Genomic DNA, 10224 nt, shown 5'->3' on the forward strand with positions numbered 1-10224 from the left:
GGCCTTAGTCCACCACGCTGGCCTAGTGCGGGTTGGTAGACTTCACTCATCCTCGAAAATTCCTAATAGAGAATTTCTCAGGTATGCAGGTTTCCTCACGATATTTTCCTTCACGATTAAAGCAAGCGATAATTCACAAAGAATACACAAATATTTTTTTAGAAATTTGAACCTGCTGACATTCGTCTCGGCAGTCCGTTCCACAACCAACTAGGCTGTCGCCGCTTTTTGAAATTAATAGTAAAATTAAAAATCTAAACCAATATATAAAGCTGAGGAGTTTGAACGCGCTAATCTCAGGAACTATTAAAACGTTTTTAATTTTTTTTAGTAAGTAAGCTACATTACTCCTAAGTACTATAGGCTACTTTTTATCCCGGGAAAATATAAAGTGGGACTTTGGGATCCCGGAAAAAAATCTCATGCAGACAGAGTCTCGAGTAAAAGTTATTTGTTTATATGACTTAAAGTGAAGCCCCTGACAAAATTAACGGATGGTGCCTTTTTCTGCAATTGAAACTCAGTTAATATATATTTTTCCACTGCCTGAGCAGGAGTGAGGGCATGGGATGCGAGCAGACCAGTTTGGATATGACACATGAATACAGGACTATGACGACGACGCAACGGGGACTTTCAGCCTCAAGTCAGCCTCATTCCGTATTGATATCCGTTAGCAATCAGGATCTGCATGTCCCCGAAAATCGTTGTGCAGTCCTGGGTTCAGGGGCTCTATTTAGGCGGGGCTCCTGGAACATTGCTCATCCTGCTAACCTATTGTTATGTCACAGAAGATTCATAACAGAATTTAAAGCGGTAAAGGTCGCAGGTACTTGCTGGAAGCAGCCCGTTTATAAATTGGTTTGGAATTCTAGAGGGGAGACTTCTTTTAGGGGAGACTTGTATTCAGCAGCGGGTTTCCTATTACTGATACCGCCAGACATTTTATTTTTACGGTAGTTTTAGGCACCATTGTTCCAATATGCTAGCGCGAGCGCCAAGTAATCATAGTCGCATTCTCAAAAAGACCAATTGAAATTCATAAAAATATCTTTCATAACACCTGGTACTTTAAAGATAAAACTACCAAAGGGCTGTATAAAATATACTATCTAATAGCCAAGTATCGCATGACAGTTAAGCCTTGGACCAGATAAACGGATAATCCCGATCAGTTCGTGTCGGTAGTTGTGACGCTCACACCCAACGGGAAATGTCAATTTACAATACTTTGTGTGGATATAACACGTCGAAAGTTTGTTGTGTGGGCGTTAGTTACTAATCATACTAATATAAATGCGAAAGTTTGTGAGGATGGATGTATGTATGTTTGTTCCTCTTTCACGAAAAAACTTCTGAACGGATTTGGATGAAACTTTACAGTAATATTGGTTATACATTAGAATAACACATAGGCTATAATTTATTATGATTTTGTGTAATTTGGATCGTTATACGATACATATCACGTAAGTCGGAAAAAATGCTGTCTTGGCGTACGCTGCCTAAACCGTTGTTAGACAAAGATGATGTACCGTAGGATTGTTTGTCTTAAATAGTTCTAAATAAAAGTCCGCGACAGCATATACCTCTTATGTGGAAGCCACTATGACTAAAATAGTGAGAAATAAATACAATTAAAACGGATACTTTTTTACAATGCACAAGCGGGACTTTTACCCCAAAAAAAATCTTGACGCGGGCGAAGCCGCGAGCAAAACAGCTAGTATTAATCTTATATTAATCACGATTAGTTTCTGAAAAGCCAAACATTAAGTAAGAAGCAAATAGAATAAATGTTTTAAGTGACATTCGAATTCTAAGGCCGCATTAATTGATGCAACTCAGTTTCCCAAAGTGAAAAGTGGCCCACGTAAGTGTGTTGCGTTCCGGGATTAGCCGTTTCTAATAGGCCGGCATAATTATGTCGACTGTTGAGATGTAATCTCTCGTCCTATTAGACCCCACTTCACTTATCATTAGGTGCAGTAGAATCACTTTGTCGTGTACGTAAAAATACATCATTATATTCACAAGTTAAATATAATGTTAAATGTTATATTATTAAACTAAACCTCGCTTTAGAACAGTGGTTTAAGCCGCTTAACCAGTCCGCCTTCGTAAACCACGCAGAGGCAACTAATTTGCGTTCTTTGTACAAAGGGTTCTTAGCAAACATTAGATGAGCGTTTGTGAAGAGAGTTATAAAAGTGTAGGATATAACGACGGTAGTAAAGTAAGATCATTCGTAGTAAATGCAAAATTAATTATGTTTCGTTTTTATTGAATACTAGCTTTTGTTTATGGCTTTACCTGCATTCACGAGTTATAAAAGCCTAGAATATTGCGATGGTAAATGTAAGGAGATAAATCGTATTGATAACAAATGTGACAGTCATTATGTTTCGTTTTTATTGAATTCTTTTGCTCTCGGCTTTGTCCGCTTCTAAGAGGTTTTCGGGATAAAAGTCCCGCTATATATTTTCCTGGAATAGAAAGTAGCCTATAACCTTCCCAGAGTCTTAAACTATCTCCATTCCAAATTTAGTAAAATTCTGCAGTAGATAGATTTTAAGAAAATCGGTAACATACAGACAAATAGAAAAGGGAACTTTGTCTTATAATATGTATAGATTTATTAGAACTTTTTAAGATGAACAATAAGAGTAAAAATATCCCCTATTTACCAACACGGTTATCAAAGCTGCACTTGGATTAGAATACTCGTAATTGAAAAAAGTCGAATATACCCCTCTAGGCGATATGTCCTAGACCTTATTTACTATGCAAACGTCAAAATTGTCATTTATGTAAGTAGGACATCTATATATAAAAATGAATCCCTATTTCCCTTAGTCACGCCATCACGCGTGAACGACTGGACCGATTTCACTATTTTTTTTGTTGTGTTTGTTATTGTCAGGAGAAGGATCTTATGAAAGAAAAATTAAGGAAGTTGAGCGGAACGTTAGAAAATTTAAGAAAAGTTAATTTCAGCGATTGACAGAATGCGCGCTGCAAATTCATTGTTAAGACGGGACAACGTCTGTCGGATCAGTAGTAAGTTATAAATTTAAAAAACATAAAATACACACACACACACACACACACATACACCGCGCCTTTATCTCGGAAGTGTTAAGCAGAGATGGAACCAGGGCACCCACTTTTGTAACAAATCACTCCAATTTTCCCTTGCGTATTAACAAAGATACCTTACTTATAGTACAATGTATACATATACTCTATCTTACATTACACATTCACTTCCTCGTATTTATCTAAACGCACTTAGAACGGTATTTATTTGTTCGGAGCGAGACCCACTCGGACGGCTTTGTTACAAGTGGCTATGTCGCTTGGTCCATTCTATTTGAGTTATAGAGTGCTTGGATGCGTCCGCTCGTAACAAGGGTGCAATGTATTGGACGTTTGTGTTTACGGGCGAAATATTAAAAGCAGGCATATGTTATGCTAGCTGGTGATGGGATAAGACCGCACACAAGGTAAAATTCGCCGTAGTTTTGTGAGTGTGTCGCGTTCGGTGATTAGCCTTTGTATTTTTTTTTATTTATTAATTACGAGACGAGCACGCTGTTTGCGGTAAGCGATACGACCGCTCAATAGCAGAAATATCATCCAATACCTTAAATTACAAAGTATTGTTTGGTATCGCGCTCGCCATCCTGAGACATGAGATGTTAAGTCTTATTATGACCAGTAGTTACACTGGCTACAATGTACTTCAAACCGGGACACTACAGCGACCACACTGCTGCGGCGGCAGAAATAGATATTGCGGTGGTATCTACCCAGGCAGACTCACAGATATAAGAGAACTATCACCAGTATGATTATTATTATATCATACTTATAATATTATGGAAATTTATGATCAGTGGAAACTAAATAACGTATGATAAATCAACTGTTTCTATGTTGGTATTAGTTATTAATAAAATCTGCACGATCGACGACAATATCATCACGATATGAAGATAGACTCTACCATACCATGGAAATAATCTAAACTTGAATTGTGAGTGCGCTCTTTTTCTCACATATGAGAGACCTAGCACCAGTTAACACGTATAATTTCTTTCGAAGTGTTTTAGGCTTATGTTACTGCGTTATTGGTCGTTGAAATCAACTTAAGTGTCGTCCAACCATCAGATACAGTTTTATCGCATTTTCATAAATCAATCAGATTTCGATCAGCTTAATTTGAAAATAGACTATTTGATTCATCTCGATGTCATCTCGTCAATGCGTTCGGATCTTTTAAATATTTGCAAGTTCGATGAGAAAAAGATTTTTGAATGAATTAGATATTAATAATAAAATAATATCAGCCCTGTATTAGATACTGCTCCATTACTGGGTACGGGCTTCTACTACTGAGAGGGATTAAACCTTAGTCCACTACGCTGCCTAGTGCGGATTGGTAGACTTAACACATCCTCAAAATTCCTATAGAAAACTTCTGAGTTATGCAGGTTTCCTCACGATGTTTTATTGCACCGTTAAAGCAAACGATAATTTACAAAGAATACACTTTTTTTTTTAGAAATGTTAGAAGTGTGTGCCTTTGAGTTGAGTATGTCTTGGCAGTCCATTCCACAACCAACTAGTTTATCGCCGCCTTAGAACTTAATTATATTATGATAATAACTAGCTATGATATTGAACTAGATATTATTATATATTATGTTCTAAGTCTCGACCTGAAATTGCAGAACATTTTAAAATTAGATTACTCTAGTCACCACTATAAACTCCTTTCTTCATAATGATCTAGTTCTTAAAACAAACACACGGACAGAGACCCTCCTCTTATTTTCGCAGAGGGTTATAAGGGAGGAAATTGCGTGAGAAACGTGATTTTTATAAGAAACTTACAGAGCGCAATATCGTAGATAAGATCTTAAATAAAAACATAAACGTGCACGTTTTTGTTGACGGCTCAATTCTACTTGGTGACTGAAGGAGGCAGGAGGCTCGGTATCGGATTATTACATACGAGAGGTGCTTGCGAGCACGCTTGAGTTTATATTATTTATATATTCTACAGCAATGTTATTAAAAAGATAAAATTTTAAGTTTTGACGTGGCGTAACGTCTATCAGCCGATTTCAATAAATTATCCCGATCTTAATCTTCAATCCGATTTCGCCAATGAAAACAACTCATATGTAAGCGTGTGATCGGTAAATAGAAATAGGCCCGCGTTCTATGGAACCTAACAAAAATTTTAAATAAACATTCGTACTCCGTTATGCGAAGTTACCCCAACATACTTTATTGTTAGAAACTGAAGCGATTTAATTTAAATAATAACTGTCACTGGCTACACAGAAATACTTTTTACAAACATTACACCGGAACCAATGGTACGACTGCCTACGACCATCCTCGGTCTGTCAAAGTCTGTTTTATAGCAAAAGTGTCTCAAATACCCTCACAACAATATTTTTAATTCTAACAATATATTTACTATATATTCAAAGTACTAAAACTAGATATTAAACAGTACAGTTAGTTACAGTCCCATACAAACGGAACATGTCCTTTTTAATCGTACATGGAACTGCCCAAATTATAATTATATATATGGAAGAGCAGTATCTTCTAATACAGGTATTGCTATACTTAAAATGAGACGCCAAAACTTGTAACTGTATTTATTTAGTTGGTGCCAAATAAAAATATATATACTTATATCAGGACATCAGGACCAAATTAGTCCTTCTAAAGTTATTACCAATTGGTAATCAGTTGTTGTCTTATTTAAAATGTCTGTGTGACAAGATATCACAGTGTCTTTAGATATTAGTAATAAAATAAAATATTTACAGAAAATATACGATCCAACGTCCGTTCTATATAATTTTATAAATCTCTTTGACTAAAACCAATCTTATTGTATCATTTGTGCACACTCTGTCGGCTAAGATCGGCTATCGTACAACACCGGATATTGGTTTGAACAGGAAGTACCCCAGCCACTTCCACAGTTCTCACCTCGCCAGATTTTCCGGCTCCCTGTTTACATAAAACAATTTGAATTTTATGAACGAATTTTTGTGGAATTTTATGAAGGCCACTTTTATATTAATTTATCTTCATCAGAATTCTACTTAATTACGTGTGGAGAAATTTATTTTGCGTCTATAAGAGCATAACGTAGTTGCATTTATATATAAAAGCGGCGATAGTCTAATTGGTGGTGGAACGGACTGCCGACACGAAAATCCGCAGTTTCAAAACCAAAGGGCACACACCTCTGACAATTCCAAAATTATGTGTGTATTCTTTGTGACTTATCACTAGCTTTAACTGCGAAGGAAAACATCGTGAAAACCTGCACACCTGAGAAGTTGTCTATAGGAATTTCGAAGGTGTGTGAAGTCTACCAATCCGCACTAGGCCAGTGTGGACTAAGGCCCTAATCCCTCTCAGTAGTAGAGGAGGCCCGTGCCCAACAGTGTGACAGTATATAATTACCAGGGGCTGTTGTTATTATATTATATATTTATACATTGATGAATACAAAAACGACCTCGATACGTATAATCTTGGAAAACTACTAACACAAAAATAGCCAAAGTAATTACCCCCCGGATCTTAATACACATAGCCACACATAAACCCAAAACTGCAGACTTAAATAAACCATACGTCTAGCTTAATCGATTGGTATTAGCTCCTCAATTGAGAACACAATGGGTTCATTCGAACAATTCCGTTCTATTTCGGGTACAAAGGAGTCACTAATTATGTTAGGCGAATGACTGATCGACCAAATTCGCTGCGGATAATTATTCGGCGAGAACGTAATGTTTGGAAAATATTGACGTTTAGATATTCTTGGCTTAGTAGTGAAGTAACGTTTAAGGTTCAAATCATAGTTTGAAGATACTGCGCAATTTTAGCACCGTTTGCCCGAGACTGGATTCTAAAGACAGGCATAACGTCAGGTAGGCTGGCCGTAAAGAATGTTAAAATTCTTTTCTCAATATGCTTGAAAAAAAGTGTAGCCTACCTGATACATTTGGGTTGGATCTCTAGTAGAAGTAGATAAAACAAGGGCAATGAAGTCTACAAATTACATGACGCTAAGAATATTTTGATTTTCCAGTCGATTTTCAAACATTCCTTTGCCTCAAGTATTCTAGTATGTGAGATGGAATTTCGCAACTCCTTTATATTAAGATCCCTTTGGTATTCATAACCATGTAAAATTTATAGCGTAATTACTATGTAAAAGATGTTATATAATCAATCTATATATTTAATATTTGCTTCTGCAAGCAGTATCTATAACACCAAAGTTTTTATCAGGAATTAAGGTCTCACCGTTCAAAATATAGCTTACCACGGTTAATTCAGGTCATAAACTATTTATGTACCAAATTACAACCAAATCTGTTCAGGAGTTTCAGCGTTTACTTCCCAAGATATCTTCATAAAGTTTCTCATACAATACTATGATTAAAATAAATAATATTAAATTGGGGTAGAATGGCCAAGTGACTTTACCCCATGCGAAATAATCGTTAGACGTCCGAAAACTTTTGAATGGCTCAAACAAAGTCACTCACGAATCTGGAATTTCCATTGTAATTGCTATATTAATAGATTTATAAATTGGAAAGGCAATGGCCGGTCGGACTATTTTGGGGTAAAAGCTATAACTTTCAAACAATACGGTTGTACATACGTCATGTTGGGTTTATTTAACTCGTATGATATATGAGGTACATTTGACATTGTAATTTAACAAAGGTTGTGAGGATATGTTTAACGTTTATTGTTAAAGGTTATGCGGCAGGGTCCTTTAAAATGGTGCCTAAAAGGGATGAAACATACTTTAACATTAATTTAAACTATTTTACAAAATAATTTTCCTTATTTATACCCCGGGAGATTAGCACGTGGCATGTCAATAGTCCTTATTCATATGGAAGAATCATGGTAAGGCGACCTTAAAGATATATATACTGAAAAGGAGGGAGCGGTGAGGTGAATTTAGGACTTAACATCTCACTTACTTATTAAACATCTTACTTATTAAAAGGTGACAAGGTGTTATTTCGGTTAACTGTGTTGATCTGCCATGATGTAGATGAATTAATGACGTTATGGCGGCCTTGCTCTGAATTCAGTTCAATCCAATCCAAATTGACGTTAGTTCTACGTGTACCAGCATGACTCTGCCGATCATCGGGGATATAATATAATCAGCCCTGTATTATATACTGTCCCACTGTTGGGCACGGGCCTTCTCTACAACTGAGAGGGATTAGGACTTAGTCCTCCACGCTGGCCTAGTGTGGATTGGTAGACTTCACACACCCTCGCAATTCCTATAGAGAACTTCTCAGGTATGCAGGTTTCCTCACGATGCTTTCCTTCACCATTAAAGCAAGCGATAATTGACAAAGATTACACACATATATTTTTAGAAAAGTCAGAATTGTGTGCTTTTGGGATTAGAACCTGCGGACATTCGTCTCGGCAGTCCGTTCCACAACCAACTAGGCTGTCGCCGCTTTTTATCTGGAGATGCTTGTATCTCTTGCCGGTCGGCATTTTAGGGCTACACTTTGCTTAACATTAGGTCCAGTGAAGCCATTTCGCCTAGCTACAATAAAAACGTTGCAAAGTTTCCTGGTCAGTTAAGACAGCCTTATTCTAAAGTCACGTTTACCCCAAAGTCGATAACGTAGAAGGGACACCATTGGATCCGCAGGCGATTTTGAACATAATTTTCCGGATCATTCATTCGACGCGAAAGAACTATAAATCGTTCTAAAAAGTTGGCGTCATCGATCATAAATGTTTGAAGATTTGGTTTTAGATTGACGGAAAGGTAAATGTGATTTTCAGAAAAGTTATAGTGCTAAATTAAAATATAATTAAAAGTCATGTTGCTTTCACTCACACTTACACACTCCTGGTTCCGCACGTCGTCCACTATAAATTTTTCAACTATGTTTTAGGCTTTAAATTTCTGTATTTACTCATTAGTGTTAGAATTTTTATTGTTTTTGTTTTCCTTTTTCATTTTATTCAAATTCATGTATTATTATTGCAACCTTATAAGGTATATGGTTTGTCCTTTAAACTTCGTTTTTGATGGCCACGATGTAGGTATAGCCTAGTGGACAAACTTGCTAATTCTTATAAGATGTTATTTTGGAAAATTTATTTCTTATTTATTTATAACTTATTATAGGCCTGTTGCATAATGTGCTGCGCGTTGGTAATATGCTAGATCTTATAAAACTAAGCTGAACAACCTGCAACGCTCATTATATAGAGCTTTTGCTTGCGGCTGCGCCCCCGTGTGAATAAGTTTTTCCTGGACAAATATTTTCCCGAGATTAACAGTCTATAACACTCAGGAGTAATGTAGCTTCCTATTTGTGAAAAAAAATCAAAATCAGTTTAGTAGTTTCTGAGATTAGCGCCTTCAAAACTCTTCAGCTTTTATATATTAGTATAGATTTTAGTATCACTACTAGCTTTTACTTTTTATAAGATCTCTCTTAGCCCAGTACTAGCGCGCAACACATTTTTACAACGCAACTATTTCAATAAATCTTCTCAATAGCAATAAAACATCCAAGTATCGATGCAGGAAGATATTTAAATTTTCTAATATCCGATAAAATAACATCTCTGAAGACACAAAATTAGCTTCGAGACGAAATGAATCTTATTTTAATATAGAGTGGGTAAACATTTGTATATTGGAAAGGAATTTATTAACATTGTCAGATATTGTTAATGAACTAGTTGAAGTAAAGGTTTGGGAACTACACTTAAGATTTTTGATCAAAAGTGGACTCAATTGGATCTGGTGATAAGCATGAGATTGGGAATATCATGAGGAAATCTGCATACCAAAGAATCCTATTGAATTTCGAATGTAATAATGAAAATTCTATGCGTTCAGGCTCACTATTTGTCAGCTTTGATTACTATGCGTCACCAGTCCGAGTGCCCAATATTGATAGTATACTATGATGTAGAACAAATTATTATTATTTGTACACACACGCACACATTTCGAACTCCAGGCTGATATTGAGCAGAAAATTCTATCACTTTGCCCGACCAACGATTCGAACACGAGACCTCAACCGGAATCTATACTATTATATAAAGCTGAAGAGTTTGTTTGTTTGTTTGTTTGTTTGAACGCGCTAATCTCAGGAA

Source organism: Manduca sexta, chromosome 3 (genome assembly GCF_014839805.1).
Source record: "Manduca sexta isolate Smith_Timp_Sample1 chromosome 3, JHU_Msex_v1.0, whole genome shotgun sequence".
Classification (NCBI taxonomy): domain Eukaryota; kingdom Metazoa; phylum Arthropoda; class Insecta; order Lepidoptera; family Sphingidae; genus Manduca; species Manduca sexta.